General features: G+C 43.0%; 1 protein-coding gene across 2 annotated transcripts in view; it reads left to right on the top strand.

The window, feature by feature from the left end:
• Positions 1-19942, top strand: part of LOC130275488 (putative gastrointestinal growth factor xP4) — a 158247-nt gene that overhangs the window by 39615 nt on the left and 98690 nt on the right. The gene's annotated exons all lie outside the window — the stretch shown is intronic.

The following is a 19942-nucleotide window of genomic DNA, read 5'->3' as shown; positions in this document are numbered from 1 at the left end:
TAAAGGGGTATTCCGCTGCCCCATCAATCGGAACATTACGCCCCTCGTGACATCACACCACACCACACCCCCTCAATGCAAGTCTATGGGAGGGGGAGCCAGTCCCATAAACTTGCATTGCAGGGGCATGGTGTGATGTCATAAGGGGCATGGCATAAGGGATAAGATGTCTAGGGGCAGTGTACCCCTTTAGGTAATTAAAAGCTTTGTAGTAGGAGAAAAACCGGGTTTGCTGAGGCGCACACCGCTATGGTATATGTTACAACCGCGGACACCGTGGTAAAATAATAAAGGTTAGGTTTACACAGAGGACGCGTTTCGAGAGCCACCTACTCTCTTTTTCAAGTCTCAAAGACTCAAGTCTCAAAGTCTCAGAGACTTGAAAAAGTCTTCTTTGCCAACTCCGTGATCAAGACGGATATGGGTCCAGGCTGCCACGCTTCATCTTTAATACATGTGCATACAGGTGTTGAGCTCCAAGCCCAAAACAACCAGGTACATGGGCATTCATATGTGAAAACTACATCCCTGTTGCCCAGGGTAACGGCACAGGGCAGCGCCACCATTGTCTGTTTTTTCTCTTTACATAATCTGCCTTTAAGTAATTAACTATAGTGGTGTGGTCAGCAATGTTCAACTTATGTAACGCTGGTTGGAACCTGATCATTTAGTTATCTACAACTCTCTATCTCCATCTCTAACTTTCTATTTTTGGAATTCCCCCTTTATGGAAGGGAATTTACACAAACTTCTCCCATCAGCTCTGTGTAGAGTTTTGTATTACAGTCGCTGTCTATAGATATGTCATCACCCAACAGTGACATGAAAATGATACAAGCATAATTGTAGGTTGATCATCCTGTCCTAGTCTATTCTAATCTAATGTGTAGCTTCTATAGTACTTAGGAGATTTACCAGTAATACTACAGTGTCCATTGTCTCTAGCCTAAGTAAAATATAAAGTTATAGAGAATGTACAGATTTACTAAAAGTGCAGCTGTCATGCCCCCTCCCATAGACTTGCATTGAGGGGGCGGGGCGGGGTGTGATGTCATACGGGGGCGGGGCCGTGACATCACAATGCTCCGGCCCCCGTGATCGCCAGCAATCAGACCCGGAGCAAACATGCTCCGGGGACTGATTATAATGGGGTTCTGCGTGCAAGATCACAGGGGTCCGCATGGGCGGAACCCCGCGATTACGCATCTTATCCCCTATCCTTTGGATAAGGGATAAGATGTCTTAGCGCTAGAGTACCCCTTTAAACCAGACAGATATGTGCCAGATATCTCAATGTGGCTGATCTTAAGGCTGTCTAGTCTAACAATTTGACAAACACCAATAAGGCCCAATCTGATTAAAACGTACCTTTTACTGCTACATTAATAACACATTACAATAAAATGCACACAACACGTCATATAGTTATAAAAATGTAGAAAATCACAATAAAATAACAAATATATTCTGCAGAGGCGCTATCATGGAGGATCCAGATTCCAAGGAGTATGATATGAAGGTCTTTAATAATATTCCATAAAACAATACATATAAATAAAACAAGCAAAATGCATTTTTCGAGTAGACTCTCCCTTTTCAATTGCAGGTAATGGAATATTGCCTCCAATACCTGCAATTGAAAAAGGGAGATTCTACTCCCTAAACTTGTTTTGCTTGTTTTAGTTATTTTTACATGTATTGTTTTACGGTATATTATTAAAGACCTTTATATCATACTCCTTGGAATCTGGATGCTTCATGATAGCGCCTCTGCAGTATTCTTTCCATTTTTTTTTTTTGCCACATTGTATCTACGGTTCCCGTCATAGGACACCGTCATCCTACTACTGGCTTGCAAACGTTGGATCCCACTGATACCCCAAATCAGGAGGGATACGCCTGAACCCAAATATTCTCACAAGTGAGAGACCATCTGTTAGAGGGTACTGAGGTTTCTTTTATCTCGCAGGATGACACAAGGCACCGGCCTCTCTTTGTCTTTTTTGTATCTGTCTTCTTGCTCTAAAATAAAAGGATGGAAAATGGGTACAGGTGCCAGTCCCTATTACCAACCCATGAAACTTTCCCTACCTGATCTAGGAATAGCCCTCCCTATACTGAAAGTGTGTATGGGTATAGGATAAATAGGATAACAAATGTAATAACTGTGCTATCTCCAAGATGAATGATTACTGTATGATAAATATGTCTCATTGAATAGCAATACCATTAGATCTCATACTAATTTTTACAATGTGTTTCTCTCATAATAGTATTTGAGTTCTTCTGGGATGGAGGAGACACAGAATAACAAATAGACAAAGCAACGTATTGGAGAACACATATCATTGAATGAGGCTAGTTAGTTACATAAAAAAATGATGTAACTAAATAACAGACATTAGCATTACAGATGTTAACACCATATATATAATTAGTATGTGCCAATAATGATGTTGATGCCAAAGTTCTCTTCATACATGAACAATACAACAGGATGAAAGTAAGTCCAGATAGATAAAGCAATATAATAGCATATCAGCCAGCCAACCCTGGAAACACACAGATGTACAACGAATGTGAATATCGCCGCGATTCTACAGCACAAATTGCTTCATTAAACTCCATTTAGTGTGGTCCAGCTTCAGGGCATCTAAAATGGTGGATCCACATGTTGAGGACATGGGAGGACAAGGAACGCTGGGAAGGCAGGAACAAGGGTAGGCGGGATGACCCTGAATCACATGCAGGATGCAGCCTATCAGCAGCCAGTCACCCCTGTGATGTCACAGCCCTACATAATCGGCAGCAATATTGTGGCCAGTCTCTTCAGCCTTTCACAGAAGAGAGATCGATAGGGACAGACAGCGCTGTGTATTTCACAGAAAAGCTCTTTGCAGCAGCGATTTACCTCCTGGTCAAGTCAGCGTTCCGTTGCACAGAGAGAGGGACAGAGAGCAGTGTGTTTCACAGAAAAGCATTCTTACTGCAGCGATTTACCTCTTAGTCACTGTCTACAGCGTTCTGTAACAGAGAGCAGTGTGTTGCACAGAAGAACAGCAGCAATTCTGCTCAAGCACAAATCCAGCCTAGAAGCACTGATAGGGAAGGGAGTGAGATTGAGAGAGAAAGTGCAATTTTGGGTGTAGTACACAGTGCTGTAGCACTGGTGTGTACTGCTGGTGTTCACAAATACTTTTTTAAGCGTACTGTAGTGCATTTTCTGCCCTTATAAGTGCATATCACATACGCACATCTAAGTGGTGTACTATTTTGTTCCTGTTAAAGTCTCAAGGGCCTAGATACAGTAAAAGGCCAGTCAAAAGTACTTACGTGCTGGTGTTGTACACAAATAGTTTTTTAAGCCTACTGTAATGCATTTTTCTGCCCTCTTAAGTGCATAGCACATACGTACATCTCAGTGGTGTACTAATTTGTACCTGTTAAACTCTCAAGGGCCTAGATACTGTGAAAGACCAGGCAAAAGTACTTACGTGCTGGTGTTGTACACAAATACTTTTTTAAGGGTACTGTAGCGCATTTTCTCCACTCATAAGTGCTTACCACATACGTACATCTAAGTGGTGTACTATTTTGTACCTCTTAAAGTCTCAAGGGCCTAGATACTGTGAAATGCCAGGCAAAACTACTTACCGGCTGGTGTTGTACAAAAATACTTGTTTAAGCGTACTGTAGCACATTTTTCTGCCCTCATAAGTGCATAGCACATACATACATCTAAGTGGTGTACTATTTTGTTCCTGTTAAAGTCTCAAGGGGCTAGATAATGTGAAAGCCTAGGTAAAAGTACTCACTGGCTGGTGTTGTACTCAAATTCCTTTTTAAGCATACTGTAGCGCATTGTCCTCCCCTCATAAGTGCATATCACATACATACATCTAAGTGGTGTACTATTTTGTTCCTGTTAAAGTCTTAAGGGCCTAGTTACTGTAAAAGGCAAGCCAAAATTACACACCCGCTGCTGTTCTAAACAAATACTGTTTTAAGCATAGTGAAGCCTATTGTACTCCCCTCATATACGCACTAAGTATGTCAGGCAGAGAAGTGCCAGAACATGTACAGAGGAGTGGCAGAGGCCTAAATTCATCAGGCTCAGGCAGCTACGAAGTGCCAAGAACCCAAGAAGTGGAGGAGACATCCGCCATGTCCTCTGCTAGGTGGGCATGTAGTGATTAGGAGAGGGACGTTGGAGGTGGTGTTGCCAGCGTTTAGGGTCCTGAAGCAAACACTGTTGAGGAACCTGAGGAACGTGCAGACACTTTTTGATAATGATGAAGACCATTGCAATTGGGAGCCGGTTGCAGAAGGGGCTTCATCATCATCAGGAGAAAAGGGTTGCAGGTTGCCCATGAGGCAGCATCTGAACCAACAAGGTGGTAGCATGGTCGGCAGTCAACATGGTGGCAGAAGTGGAAATTCTGGAGCAAAATGTGCCTGGGGGAGACCACCTGCTTCGCGGCAGCCTACCTTCCCGGAAGGTAGTGGAACATGGGGTTTCTGGAGACAGTGGCAGTAGCAGTCAAGTAGTGCAGACTGTTAATGGGAAAATCAGCTATTCGGCAGTGTGGCAGTTTTTCATCATCCGGAGGAGGTTAACATAGCCACATACAAGATGTGTCGGCAGAAGGTGAAGCGAGGCCAGGAGCCCAATGTTGGCACCATGGCCCTGTGTCAACATATACTGCCCCACCATAAAGCAGCCTGGGAGAACCGTGGCTCCAATGTGGTGGTCCAGCCTGCTGCATCACACAGGGGCACGCCGCTCCCTCTTTCAGCCAGCCAAGGCTCCACCACCTCAGCCGAAGGGAGCTGTGTGTCATACCCTCCTTCTGTTGCTCCAGATGCTCCTGCTCCTCCTACTTTGAGTCAGTCATTTGGCCAGCAATCCATCGGCGAAGCCATGTCCAAGAGACAACAGTATGCGCCCACTCATTCAACGGCACAGAAGCTGAATGTGCTCCTCTCCAAGAGTTTTCGTCCTGTTCACATTGTAAAAAATTCCTGATAACTGATTAATGCTCAGTTGAAAGATTACTCCACTGGAAAACATTTTTTTTTTTAAATAAACTGGTGCCAGAAAATTAAACAGATTTGTAAATTACTTCTATTAAAAAATCTTAATCCTTCCAGTACTTATCAGAGAGAGAGACATGGAAGGAATTTGGGATCCGGAGAGTAGATGGCAGATGGAGAGAATAGGCCATGGGATTTAAACATTTCTTGATCTTATAAAGACCCAAATAGCAAGATCCCAGTTTATAACAGGGTACCTTAAAGCGAACATATTTAGATGACAACTAGACTCTGTCTCCAGTAGAGAATTTGGGAGGAGAACGCCTTTTCTTTTCTGCTTGAAACTTCGTACGAGACATGGCATTTAACAGAGAGTGACGGGTCGTCTGCCAGATGGAGGAGAAATTCTGCACTGATTCATCAACCATGGGAACTCCGGAGGAAGAAGACAAGGAAAGAGGAGGACAAGGATGAAGTCCAAAGATCACAAAGAAAGGTGAAGTCCCAGTGGATTCTTTGCCCAGGGAAGTAAATCGGCTCAGTCGTCTCTTGACAAGCAGATACAAAATGGCGAAGATAGTCTTCCAAGACCTGGTTCACCCTTTCGACCTGTCCATTGGATTGTGGGTGATAAGCTGAGGAAAAATCCAACTTAACTTGGAGATGAGAGCAGAGAGCCCGCCAGAACTTAGAGACGAAATGAACTCCATGGTTGGATACAATATGAGATGAAATTCCATGTAAGCAGAAGATATGGCAAATAAAAAGCTTAGCAAGCTGTGGTGCAGATAGTAATCCAGATAGAGGCACAATATGAGCCATTTTAGAGAATAGGTCTACGACAACCCAGATGACCATATTGCCGCCAGAAGAGGGAAGGTCTATAATAAAGTCCATAGCAATATCAGTCCAGGGAAGCTCTGGAACTGGAAAAGGCTGTAGAAGACCTGCAGGTTTGGAACGGGGGGGTCTTGTCCTGGGCACAGACTGAACAGGAACGGACAAAATCAAAGACATCCTGTTTTAAACTAGGCCACCACTACAGTCTGGAGATGAGCTGCAAGGACTTACAAATTCCGGAATGACTGGCCAGAAGAGAAGAATGACCCCACTTCAAAACTTGGAGTCTTAAACTGGGAGATACGCAAGTCTTCCCAGGGAGTAGGTTCTGAGGACCTAGATAGAGCGTCAGCTCGTAAATTCTTCTCCGCTAGACGGAAGTGAATAAAGAAGTCAAACCGGGAGAAGAACAGAGACCAATGAGCCTGCTGAGGGTTGAGACGATGGGCAGTCTGAAGATAGAGCAAGTTCTTGTGATCAGAATATATAGTAACCGGATGTACAGAGCCCTCCAAGAGGTGACACCATTCTTCCATGGCCAGCTTTATTGCCAAGAGCTCACTATCTCCAATGGTATAATTTTTCTCCACAGAAGAGAAAGTCTTAGAGAAATAACCGCCAGTAACAATGCTTCCATTAGAGGACTTTTGCATTAAAACTGCACCAGCACCAACAGAAGAAGCATTGACTTCCAAATGAAATGGCTTGTTTGGATCGGGTCTAGATAAAACCAGAGCTGAAGCGAAGGTGGACTTTAACTGTTTGAAAGCTTCTTCAGCCTCTGGAGTCCAAACCTTTGGATTAGCAGTCTTCTTGGTGAGAGAAACTATGGGGGCTACCAAGGTGGAGTAATGAGGGATAAATTGCTGATAGTAATTGGCAAAGCCGAGAAAGTGCTGAATAGCTTTAAAGCCAGAAGGTTGAGGCCAGTACCGCGGACAACTTGTTAGGGTTCATTTTTAGACCTTGACTGGTAACGATATACCCCAGAAATGGAAGGCTGGCTTTTTCAAAAGTACACTTCTTTAGTTAAGCATAGAGATGATTGTCTCGGAGACGTTATAAAACTAGGCGGAGATGAGAGCGATGAGTCTGAACATTGGGCGAGTAGATGAGAATGTCGTCCAAATAGACAACGACACAGGAGTATAGAAGATCACAAAAAATATCATTGACAAACTCCTGAAAGACTGTTGGAGCATTACAGAGTCCGAATGGCATAACAAGATACTTGTCCATCACGAGTATTAAACAAAGTCATCCATTCGTCTCCTTCTCTTATGCAAATCAAATTATAGGCCACACGACGGTCAAGTTTAGAGAAAATCCTCGCTCCACACAATCAAATAATTCTGAGATCAAAGGAAGTGGGTAGCGGTTCTTGACAATAATTTTATTCAAGCCATGGTAGTCGATGCAAGGTCGCAAAGATCCGTCCTTTTTTTCCATGAAGAAAATCCGGCTCCGATAGGGGAGGATGACTTTCTGAGAAATCCTTTCTGAAGATTTTCTTAGATGTAATTAGACATAGCCTGGGTTTCGTGAATAGACAAGGGGTAAATTGTGCCCCGTGGAGGTGAGGTCCGGGGCAATAAATCAATATGGCAATCGTAAGGAGGATATGGTAGTAAAACTTCAGCTTCTTTCTCACTGAAGATGTCAGCAAAGTTCTGAAGGAACGATGGCAGACCGGGCAGAGGAGTAGAAGGAGACACCAACTTGGACAGAAGAGTATGAAAACAGTTGTTATAGCAGTAGGTTTCCCAACGAAGTACTTTTCCCTCCAGTTTTCCAATCAAGATATGGGGCATGTAGTTGTAACCAATGAAGGCCAAGTAGAAGAGTGGAGGTACAATGAGGAAGCACATAGAAGGACAATTTCTCCTTATGCAGAACTCCAACCTGCATAGATAACGGTTCTGTACGGAATAAGGCTGGGTTCACACTACGTTTTTGCCATACTGTTTTCAATCCATTTTTCTAAAGAAAACCGTATGGCAAAAAAACGGATGGAACGGTATGGAAAAAATTAAACCGTATGCGTTTTTAAACAGTATACTGTTTTTAAAAGTGCATACAGTTCCGTCAGTTTTTATAGAAAAAAAAAACATAAATTTTTGAAAATGTTGTCCATTTTTAATGAGAGGGGTTTTGGGTGGGAACTTTAGGATTCAAATGCGTATGTGCAAAGTAGTAAAAACGTATACGTTTTCCTGTATGGAACTGTATACATGTGCGTTTCCCATTGACGTCCATGTTAAAAAAACGTATGCGGTTGCAGTACGTTTTTTAAACCGGAGTCAAAACCGTGATTGACCACGATTTTGTCTCCGGTTTAAAAACCGTACTGCAACTGCATACGTTTTTTTTTAACATGGACGTCAATGGGAAATGCACATGTATACGGTTCCATATGGGAAAAAACTTATAAGTTTTTACTTTGCACATGCGCATTTGAATCCTAAGGTCCCCACCCAAGACCCCTCCCATTAAAAATGGACAAAATTTTCAAAAACGTATGGGTTTTTTTTCTATAAAAACTGACGGAACTGTATGCACTTTTAAAAACAGTACACTGTTTAAAAACGCATACGGTTTAATTTTTTCCATACTGTTCCATCCGTTTTTTTGCCATACGGTTTTCCTTAGAAAAACGGATTGAAAACAGTATGGCAAAAATGTAGTGTGAACCCAGCCTAAGACAGAACAGTCCAGATTTTCTCCGATGACCGAAGAGATGTACAAAGGATTCAGAAGGCGGGATACTGGCAGACGATACCTATGTACTATGGAGGCATCGATAAAGTTTCACGTGGAACCAGAGTCCAGGAAGGCAAGAACGGAAATAGTCTCTTTGGAGGATAGAGAAAGCTGGACCATCAAATTCAAGCATGGAGAGGAGGTATTCACACCGAGGCCTCTCCCACAAACCCTAGGTGCGAGCGTTTCCCTGTGACTGTGGACGCAGAGGACAATCTCTGAGGAAATGATCTGCAGTGGCGCAGTAGAGGCAAAAATTCTCAGCTTGTCGGTGAGTCCTTTCCTGCAGGGTCAGGCAAGACCGATCCCGCTGCATAGCCTCCACTACGGGAGGCAACGTAGAAGGTTGTGGTGGTTGCTGGAAGACAGGTGCAAGGCGAGGAAATTGCCGAGGTTGTGCAGACTCCCTTTCTTGACGTAGTTCCTCACGTCGTTCAGAGAAACGGATATCAATCCGAGATGCCAACTGTATGAGTTCATTCAAGGTAGAAGGCAATTCCCAGGCAGCAAGGACATCCTTGATATGGCCTCTCTTGAAAGTGGCGCAAACAGCTTCATTGTTCCAAGATAATTCTGATGCCAGGGTACGGAATCGGATGAAATACTCATCCACGGAGGAGTTGCCTTGAGAAAGACTCAGCAAAGCCGTCTCAGCAGAAGAAGCTTGTGCAGGTTCTTCAAAGACACCTCAGAATTCTTCAAATACAGAAAAGCCTGGAGATTAGTTGTGAGTGGATCACTGCGATCCCATAGCTGGGTTGCCCAGGCCAGGGCCCTTCTCGTTAAGAGACTGACGACAAAGGCCACCTTTGCTCGTTCCATAGGGAACTGTTCCGCCATAAGTTCTATGTGCATGGAGCACTGTGTCACGAAACCATGGCAAGACTTGGGATCCCCCTCATACTTGTCAGGTAGAGACAAACGGAGTTTAGATCCTGAGACAACTGCAGGAGCGAGAGGCAACACTGGAGCAGGAGGAGGCTGTGGCTGCTGCAGTTGTTGTTGAGCAGAAAGCAACTGCTTCATCATGGTGCGGACGAATGGTTTAACTGTTGTGCCTGCTGGGACAACTGCTGCGACTGTTGAGCCACGATAGAGGCGAGGTCCAGATTATAGGGCAGAGGAAACCCAGTGGGATCCATGGCCGGATCTTGTTGTAATGCTGCTGGATGTGGATCCTCTAACCTGTGTGGCAGGTGACATGGGCCGTATCGGGGAGTGGAGTCTAAGGTGCCGCTGGTCTTCACGAGAGCCCGCCACAAGGCAGGATGGGCTTGCTGTGACAGGCGACACTCAGGTAGCTACCCCTCGATACGACTCAACCACAAAGGTAACTAGGCAAGACGAGGTACAGAAGGATGAGACAGAGGCGTAGTCGGACTTAGCAGAAGGTCAAGGCAGGCTGCAAAGGTGCGTAGTCAAATAACGTAGCGGAACGGTCAAAATACACGGGCAAGACAAACAGACAATAGGGAACGCTTAATCTCAGGCTAGGGGCACTGAAGATTCGGCAGGGAAGAGTGGAAGGTGCAGGGACTTATAGAGTAGTGTCAGGTGTTGCACATAATTATAGGTGTACTGGCCCTTTAAATTTCAGAGCTCCGGCACGTGCAGGGATCTGAGAGGCAGTGGAGGAGGCAGCAGAGGACTGTGGTTAGCGATATGCTGGGATTCGCATGAGGGCACGTTCCATGATGCGAATCCCATCCCTGCCGGCAGCAGGGGAGACAATGTGCTCACGGCCAGCGCATGCGGCCGGAGCGCAATGTGTAACACTTTCAAAGACCCATTATTGTTCCAAGAGCTGTAGTCACCATCGGATAGCTGTATAAAAGCAAGCAACCGTGCTGGAGCTGATACCATAGGAGGTATCTAACATTGTCTGCAGCTCTCACCAGCAAATAGAGCAGAGTTGTTGATGTACTTTATATGAATCAGATAAAATACATATAACTAAAATAACAATATTATTAGCTCACCACACAAAGTATAAATGGATATGTTTAGTGGGCACTGGTGGTTCACTTATAGACACAACAGCAATGCTAGGCTAAACAATGAAAACCAGCTCCCTATACATAAAATGATAAATGCTTATTAAAGAGTGAAAACTAACCCCCACCCCGTGATTAACTGTTTGATTTTAGAAAATATATCTATATGGATAAATACTAGGTAACCAGTTCAAGTGAATGCATTCACATTTTCCTGCCAAACACACAAAATATTTGTTTTACCACAGGGGCTGTGCAAAACATATGAATGTGTTTTTCTAGAATTATTATTTAGTGTTGATCCGTACTAGGGCTGCACGATATTTCGTAGTTGAATCGTGATGATTGCAGATTGCGATATAAGGATTTCACCATTCACAAAATGTTGTGATTTGCAGGGAGGGGAAACAGCAAGACTTACGCTGGAGGGGCTGGGCAGCACAGGAGCCGCCAATCCTGGCTCAGGTCCGGACAGCGGCTGTATGCTTATCCCCAGTGCAGCACGGCCCGACCCCTCCGGAGTAAGTATTACTGTTTCCCCTCCCAACAGTGCCCTGCGCTGGGAGGAGGTTAACCCCACCATGGCCTGGTAAACCCGGAGTCCCGATAAGCTGAGAGGACAGGCAGAGGTTCCCTACCGGACTCCAACTCGTCCGATGGGGGCTTCAATAATGCAGGCAGCCTTAGCAGCCTGAAGAAATGGAGCACCGATAACACTGATCAATGATGTGCTTTAGGCTCCTATGGCACAGCATTGATCAGTGCCTGCAATGACAAGATTGCAAGTAGTAATACCCATGACAGTTTTTTTCAAAAACTACAACTCCCAGCATGCCCAGACAGACTTTGGCTGTCTGGGCATGCTGGGAGTTGTAGTATTGAAACAACTGAAGACACACAGTTTGGAAAAAAAAACTTCCCTATGAGGACTAAAAAATTGTAAAAAAAAAAAAAAAAATTACATGTGAACATGCCCCTCCTTTAATACAAGTTTAAATTGACCCCCTCCCTACCCCATTTTTACATAAACTAAAGTAAACTAAAATAAACATATTTGGTGTTGCCGCGTGAGTAAAGGTCCAAACTTAACATATAACATTATTGAAACAGCACGGTCAATGGCATAAACGTAAAAAAATACCAAATACCAAGATTGCAACTTTTTTGTTACATATACCAGAAAAAAATGTATATAAAGTGATTAGGGATGAGCGAATCAAGTCTGACGGATCCAAATTTGTTACGACTTTAAGGAAAAAATTGGATTTGCAACAATTGCGAATATCGCTGTGATTCGATTGCGCGAATCGCTTCATTAAACTCCATTTAGTGCGGTCCAGGCTCCAGGGTATCTAAAATGGCGGATCCACATGTGAAGACGTGGGGCAAGGAATCCTGGGAAGGAGGGAACAAGGGTAGACAGGATGACCGTGAATCATATGCAGCCTATCAGCAGCCAGTCACCACTGTGATGTCACAGCCCTATATAATCGGCAGCCATATTGTAGCCAGTCACTTCAGCCTTTCATTGCAAAGAGATAGATAGGGACAGACAGCGTTGTGTGTTGGCCAAAAAAGCTTTTTTCCAGCAGCGATTCACCTCCTAGTCACATCAGCGTTCTGTTGCACAGAGGAACAGAGAGCAGTGTGTGTTGCACAGAAAAGCATTCTTATTGCAGCGATTCATCTCACAGTCACTACAGCGTTCTATTACAGAGAGGGACAGAGAGCAGTGTGTTGAACAGTGTGTTGCAGCAATTCAGCTCAAGCACAAATCCTGCCTAGAAGCACTGATAGGGAAGGGAGTGAGATTGAGAGAGAGAGTGCAATTTTGGGTGTAGTACACAGCGACTGTGTGCTGCAGCACTGGTGTACTGATGGTGTTGTACACAAATACTTTTTTAAGCGTACTGGAGCTCATTGTCCTCCCCTCATAAGTGCATACCACATATGTACAACTCAGTGGTGTACTATTTTGTTCCTTTTTAAAGTCTCAAGGGCCTAGATACTGTGAAAGGCCAGGCAAAAGTACACACCGGCTGGTGTTGTACAGAAATTCTTTTTTAAGGGTACTGGAGCTCATTGTCCTCCCCTCTCCACATACGTACATCTAAGTGTTGTACCATTTTGTTCCTGTTAAAGTCTTAAGGGTCTAGTTGCTCTGAAAGGCCACACCTGCTGCTGTTCTAGACAAATAATGTTTCAAGTTTAGTGAAGCGTATTGTACTCCCCTCATATACTCACTATGTTTGTCAGGCAGAGAAGTACCAGGATGTGCACAGAGGAGTGGCAGAGGCCTAAATTCATCAGGCGCAGGCAGAGATCGCAGCAGACTATGGGGGAGTGGCAACAGGAGTCACAGCGAGAGGCCTGAGCTCCTGGTATCAGCTAGCGGTCGTGTCTTGACCAGCTACCCATCTGCTGTCATTGACTGGTTAACTCAGTCATCCACTTCATCACAAGTGACATTTGACACCCCCAGTCAACAGTCAGTGGGTTCCTCAGACACAACCATCAGTTGGCATGGCCCAGGAGCAGTCCCTGTCCTCCAATTGCCTCTGCCCTATGCTGTTCCCACCCCCATGGAAGTATACTATGCTGTGGTATCAGCTCCACTTTTTCGTCAGGACGATCTACTAGAAGACAGTCAGCAGCCCAGCCAAGAAGTGGAGGAGACATCCCCCGCTTCCTTCGCTAGGCGGGCAAGTAACGATGACGAGAGTGGCATGGTAGGTGGTGTTGTGAGCATACAGGCTCCTAAAGAAAACACTGTTGAGGAACCTGAGGAGGACATCAGTGACCAGCTGACACAACTCGATAATGATGAAGGCAATCACACCTGGGAGCCGGGTGCAGAAGGGGCTTCATCATCAGGAAAAGGGGGTGGCAGGTTGCCCGTGAGGCAGCAGTTGAGCCAGCAAGGTGGTAGCATGGTTGGAAGTCAGCATTGTGGCAGCACTGGGAAGTTTGGAGCCAAACATGCCTGGGGTAGATCCCCTGCTTCGCGGAGGCCTACCTGCCCGGGAGGTAGTGGAACAGGGGTCCCTGGAGTTGGCGGCAGTAGTCAGTCAGTGCGGACTGTTGGGGGATAATCAGCTACTCTGCGGTCTGGCAATTTTTCATCAAGTGTCCGGATGATGTTAACATAGCTACATGCAATTTTTAAAAATATCTTTAATCTTTTAAAAATTGTGAGGCCTTTTGGTCTGGTCAGGCTGCTGCCAACTCCAGGCTGTGTCATTCTGTCACCATAAGATCTACTATTGCTGCTGCCACCTCCAGGCTTGGTAATTCTGCCACAGTTTGGTCTCCACATGCTGGTGCCACCTCCAGGCTGTGCCATTTTTCCGCCATGTGGTCTCTTCATGCTGCTGGGACATTACTTAAAAATTGTTATGGTAGCACTAGCTACCATAAATCTTCAATTTAAATTAGAAAATGTATCTTTTAATCTTAGGGATTGTGAGGCCCTATGGTCTCCTCATGCTGCTGCCACCTCCAGGCTGTGTCATTGTGCCACCATATGGTCTCCTTATGCTGTTTGCACCTTAGATTGAACTTTAAAAATGTTCATGTATCTAAAATCTTCAATTTAAATTTTACTAAATATCTTTAATCTTTTCTATTGTGAGGCCCTATGGTCTCATCAGGCTGCTGCCAACTCTAGGCTCTGTCATTGTGCCACCATGTGACTCCTTTATAGATTGGGTTTTGTGGTCATACAGTATTTGTTCAAAGTAAACTTCAGGACATTAAACTTGGGAATCTAATATAAATCTTAGATTTAAATTTAAATAAAATCAATGTAATATTTTCAAGACTGAGGCCCTATGGTCGTCGACATCATATATTACCTGTGGAATTACCACAAGAATCTAATGAAACAGGTTGGTGCAATAACTTGAACCATAACTTAACATAACTTAAATGAAACATTTGCACTTTTAAAGTCAGGGGGCTGCTGAGTAGTGTTGAGCGGCATAGGCCATATTCGAATTCGCGAATATTCGCGAATGTATGGACGAATATTCGTCATATATTCGCGAATATTCGCATATTCTCGTTTTATTTTCGCATATACGAAAATTCGCGTATGCGAAAATGAACATATGTGAAAATTAGCATATACAAAATTAACATACGCGAAAATTCGCATATACGAAAATTAGCATATGCTAATTTTCGCATATGCGAATGTTCGCACGCCAGTCTCACGCAGTAGTATTACAGCCTTCTTTACACCACACAAGCTGGAAGCAGAGAGGGATGATCACTGTGATGTGTACTGTGAAGAAAAAAACAAAAAAAAAAAACGAATATTCGTAATTACGAATATATAGCGCTATATTCGCGAAATTCGCGAATTCGCGAATATGCGATATTCGCAAATAATATTCGAATTGCGAATATTCGCGAGCAACACTACTGCTGAGAGGCAGGGGCTGCACCGCCAGCTCAATGCTCACCAGAAAGGGTACTCAAAATATGTAAATAAATTCTAATTAAATTAAATAAAATTTACATTAAAAATCTCCTTATTCTCTTCAATTTTGACACCATATGGTGTACCGGCTGCCATATCCAGATGCTCTGCGGCAGTGATTCTAATAGCGATACCTGTAATCTGCATGTCATACTGAATAACAGTATGATTTGACTAACACAGCACACTCCCTATGCTTGTTTGGACAAGGCAAAGTGTTCTACACCCCTATTGAGGCTATATGGTCTCCTCATGCTTCCACCACCTCCAGACTGTGTTATTCAGCCACTATATGGTCTCCTCATCCTGCCGCAAACTCCAGGCTGTGTCATTAACCCACTATATGGTCTCCTCATGCTACCAACTGCAGACTGTGTCATTCAGCCACTATATGGTCTCCTCATACTGATGCCACCTCCAGGCTCTGTCATTGTGCCGCACTGTGACAGTGATTCGAATAGCGCCGCCTCTGATCTGCATGTCATACTGAATAACAGTATTATTTCACTAACCAAGCACACACCCTATGCGTATTAAGGCTTTCTGTAGGCCAGAAATAGCCATGTTTAATAGCGATTTTCCATGAATAAATCCGGACCGAAACAATTTTTTTCCCAAAATTTGGCGAATCGGCCAAATCGAATTTTTCAAAAATCCGCTCATTTCTAAAAGTGATCAAGAAATTCCATCAAACCAAAAATGGTCCCAATAAAAACTACAGATCACAGCACAAAAAAACAAGCCCTCATACAGCCCCATATATGGAAAAATGATAAAGTTATGGGGGTCAGAAAAAAATTTAAGTATACTAATTATTACTTATTTTTTTATATATACAAAAAGATGTCGTTTTTTGGTAATACATTTTTTTAAGTAGAATAATAAAATTAAACCTACATGAATTGGGTATCCTTGTAATCGTATGGATCTACAGAATAAATATAAGGTGACGATTTTACCGAAAAGTGCACAGCATAGAAATGGAGGCCGCTAAAATTTACAAAATGGTGTTTCAATTTTGTCCCACAAATAATTTTTTATTCCTTGCGCCATAGGTTTTGTGTTGAAAGGACTGATGTTATTACAAAGTAAATTTGGTGGCGACAAAACAAGCCCTCATATACTGTAGGTCTGTTAGTAGAAAACTGAAAGAGTTATCATTTTAAGTACTCACATTGACCCAAATCCTCGTCCTGCTCCTCTTCTTTGAAGCAGAGTCTGGAGCTGACCCCAGGTCTTAGCAGGGTGATCCCGTGGTTATCAGCAGCCAGGACCCATGGCTACTACCTGACATTACCGATCAACTTTGATTGTGGCGTCTAAAATATAAAAAAAATGTTCCTAGCAGCTCAGCGGAGGTGATCGGGACCACGGTGTCCCGATCAGCTGAGAGGACGGCGGGAGGGTCCTTACCTGCCTACTCGCCGTCCAATCGGAGTTCTGAGGCTGCAGCCACGCTCTGCAGGCTAGAGCAGCAGAACACCGATAACACTGATCAATGCTATGCTATGGCATAGCATTGAACAGTGTATGCAATCAGAAGATTGCAAGTAATAGTCCCTATGGGGGCTATAACAGTGTGTAAAAAAAGTAAAGAAAAGTTAATAAATGTGAATTAACCACTTCCATAATAAAAGTTTGAATTACTCCCCTTTCCCCATAAAAAATTAAATAAAAAAATATATGTAAATAAACATAAACATATGTGGTACCGTTGCATATGTAGATATCCAAACTATAAAAATGTTATGTTAGTTAAACCGTATGGTCAATGGCATACATGTATAAAATTCCATAGTAGTATATTTGTGGTCACTTTGTATACCATAAAAACATTTATAAAAAGCGATCAACAAGTCCCCTAAAAACAAAAATGGTACCGATAAAAACTTTAGATCATGGTGCAAAAAATTAGCCCTGTGTACAGAAAAATAAAAAAGTTATAGAGGTCAGAAGATGACAATTTTAACCCCTTAACGACGCAGGACGTATATTTACGTCCTGCGCCGGCTCCCGCGATATGAAGCGGGATCGCGCCGCGATCCTGCATCATATCGCATCAGTCCCGGCGCTTATCAACGGCCGGGACCCGCGGCTAATACCACACATTGCCGATCGCGGCGATGTGCGGTATTAACCCTTTAGAAGCGGCGGTCAAAGCTGACCGCCGCTTCTAAAGTGAAAGTGAAAGTGACCCGGCTGCTCAGTCGGGCTGTTCGGGACCGCCGCGGTGAAATTGCGGCATCCCAAACAGCTGACCGGACACCGGGAGGGCCCTTACCTGCCTCCTCGGTGTCCGATCGACGAATGACTGCTCCGTGCCTGAGATCCAGGCAGGAGCAGTCAAGTGCCGATAACACTGATCACAGGCGTGTTACACGCCTGTGATCAGGATGAGAGATCAGTGTGTGCAGTGTTATAGGTCTCTATGGGACCTATAACACTGCAAAAAAAAAATTTTTTAAAAAGTGTTAATAAAGGTCATTTAACCCGTTCCCTAATAAAAGTTTGAATCACCCCCCTTTTCCCATAAAAAAAAATAAAACAGTGTAAAAAAAATAAATAAACATATGTGGTATCGCCGCGTGCGTAAATGTCCGAACTATAAAAATATATCATTAATTCAACCGCACGGTCAATGGCGTACGCGCAAAAAAATTCAAAAGTCCAAAAAAGCGTATTTTGGTCACTTTTTATACCATTAAAAAATGAATAAAAAGTGATCAAAAAGTCCGATCAAAACAAAAATCATACCGATAAAAACTTCAGATCACGGCGCAAAAAATGAGTCCTCAAACCGCCCTGTATGTGGAAAAATAAAAAGTTATAGGGGTCAGAAGATGACATTTTTAAACGTATAAATTTTCCTGCATGTAGTTATGATTTTTTCCATAAGTGCGACAAAATCAAACCTATATAAGTAGGGTATAACTTTAACCGTATGGACCTACAGAATAATAATAAGGTGTTATTTTTACCGAAATATGCACTGCGTAGAAACGGAAGCCCCCAAAAGTTACAAAATGGCGTTTTTTTTTTCGATTTTGTCGCACAATGATTTTTTTTCCCATTTCGCCGTGCATTTTTGGGTAAAATGACTAATGTCACTGCAAAGTAGAATTGGCGACGCAAAAAATAAGCCATAATATGGATTTTTAGGTGGAAAATTGAAAGGGTTATGATTTTTAAGAGGTAAGGAGGAAAAAATGAAAGTGCAAAAACGGAAAAACCCTGAGTCCTTAAGGGGTTAAACGTACAAATTTTGGTGCATGTAGTTATGATTTTTTTAAATTGTAAAATATAAAATCTATATCCTTGTAACTGTATGGACCTAAAGAATAAAGATAAGGTGTTATTTGTACAAAAAAGTGCACTGCATAGAATCGGAAGCCCCCCAAAAGTTAGAAAATGTTGTTGTTGTTTCAGTTTTGCCCCACAAATATTTTTTTTTCTGGCTTCACTGTTGATTTTGTGATGAAATGATTGATGGTATTACAAAGTAAAATTGGTGGTGCAAAAAACAAGCCCTCATATGGGTCTGTAGGTGGAAAATTTTAAGTGTTATGATTTTTAGAAGGTGAGGAGGAAATACAAAACTGCAAAAATGAAAAATGGCCTGGTCCTTAAGGGGTTAAACAATGAACATAGTACAAAGGTTTCTCACAGGTAAAAAGGCATGTACCAGTATCTGTATTAAACTTTTGTAAACTTTTGCATTCCATGAAGCCAGAGACAATGGCTCTGATCTACTATTGTAAACCCGACATGTTTTGTTGGCTTGTGCGCCACAAATTCTGTCTACACCAGAATGTGTGGCAGAATTTGCACCAGAATTGAAAAAAAAAACGACTAGTTCTCCATTTTACTGAGAAAACCTGAAAAAGGGGTGTTGCCGCAGGGGGAAGTGGGCATGGTCACCGAAAAGGGGTGTGTCCCTGACATTTTCACAAAAACCCAACATATTTGCTAAGGTTTTCACAGGAAATATAGTGAATTTGAGCTTATGAAAACCAGACAGATCAGAGCATGTGTAAAAAGCAAATTGTAGGAAAAGTGCAAAATGTAGGGAAAACTTAGTAAATACCGTGGAAAAAAATTGTTGAGAATTAAAACTCACAAAGAAAACTACACAACACTCTTAGTAAATCAGGGCCAATTTGTCATAATTGATTTCCTAAAGTATTGCTATCCTCCCACCCACTGCAGCATAGCCATTCCCCCCTTAAGACCATGTGATTTATGAGATATAGTCTCTGGCGGCATAGAATGCTGGAAAAGGTCAACAGACAACAGTAAAATAAAAAGACTTGCATTACAGCACTTCTGGGTTTGGGTCCTGCGCATAAAAACGGTGCACAGAGATAAAAGAAGCGTATTACACGTTATATCTAGAGTTGGGCGCGAATATTCGCAATGCAAATATTTATCGCGAATGTCACATATTTGCAAAATCGCAAATATTGCTAATATAGCACGAAATATTCACAATTACGAATATTCGCTTTTTTTCCACAGTACACATCACAGGGATCATCCCTCCCTGCTTCCAGCTTGTGGTGTAAACAAGGCTCCAATACTAGTTACTGTGTCAGACTGGCGGGCGCTCGAAAAGTCACATATGCAAATATTCGCCAATGCAAATTTTTAGTGCATATTGATCCCTCCCTTCTTTTAGCTCTTTTATCACACGATATTGCGCATGCAAATTTTATGGCGAATGTGCATTTTATGGCGCATAGTAAAAAAAGGCCGCAAATATTGCGAATATGCGAATTCTGCAAATATATGACGAATATTCGTCCATATATTCGTGAAATATCGCGAATTCCAA

This window comes from Hyla sarda, chromosome 6, assembly GCF_029499605.1.
Source record: "Hyla sarda isolate aHylSar1 chromosome 6, aHylSar1.hap1, whole genome shotgun sequence".
Lineage (NCBI taxonomy): Eukaryota > Metazoa > Chordata > Amphibia > Anura > Hylidae > Hyla > Hyla sarda.
Note: the sequence above shows the minus strand (reverse complement) of the source record. Positions and strands in the feature narration are given on the sequence as shown.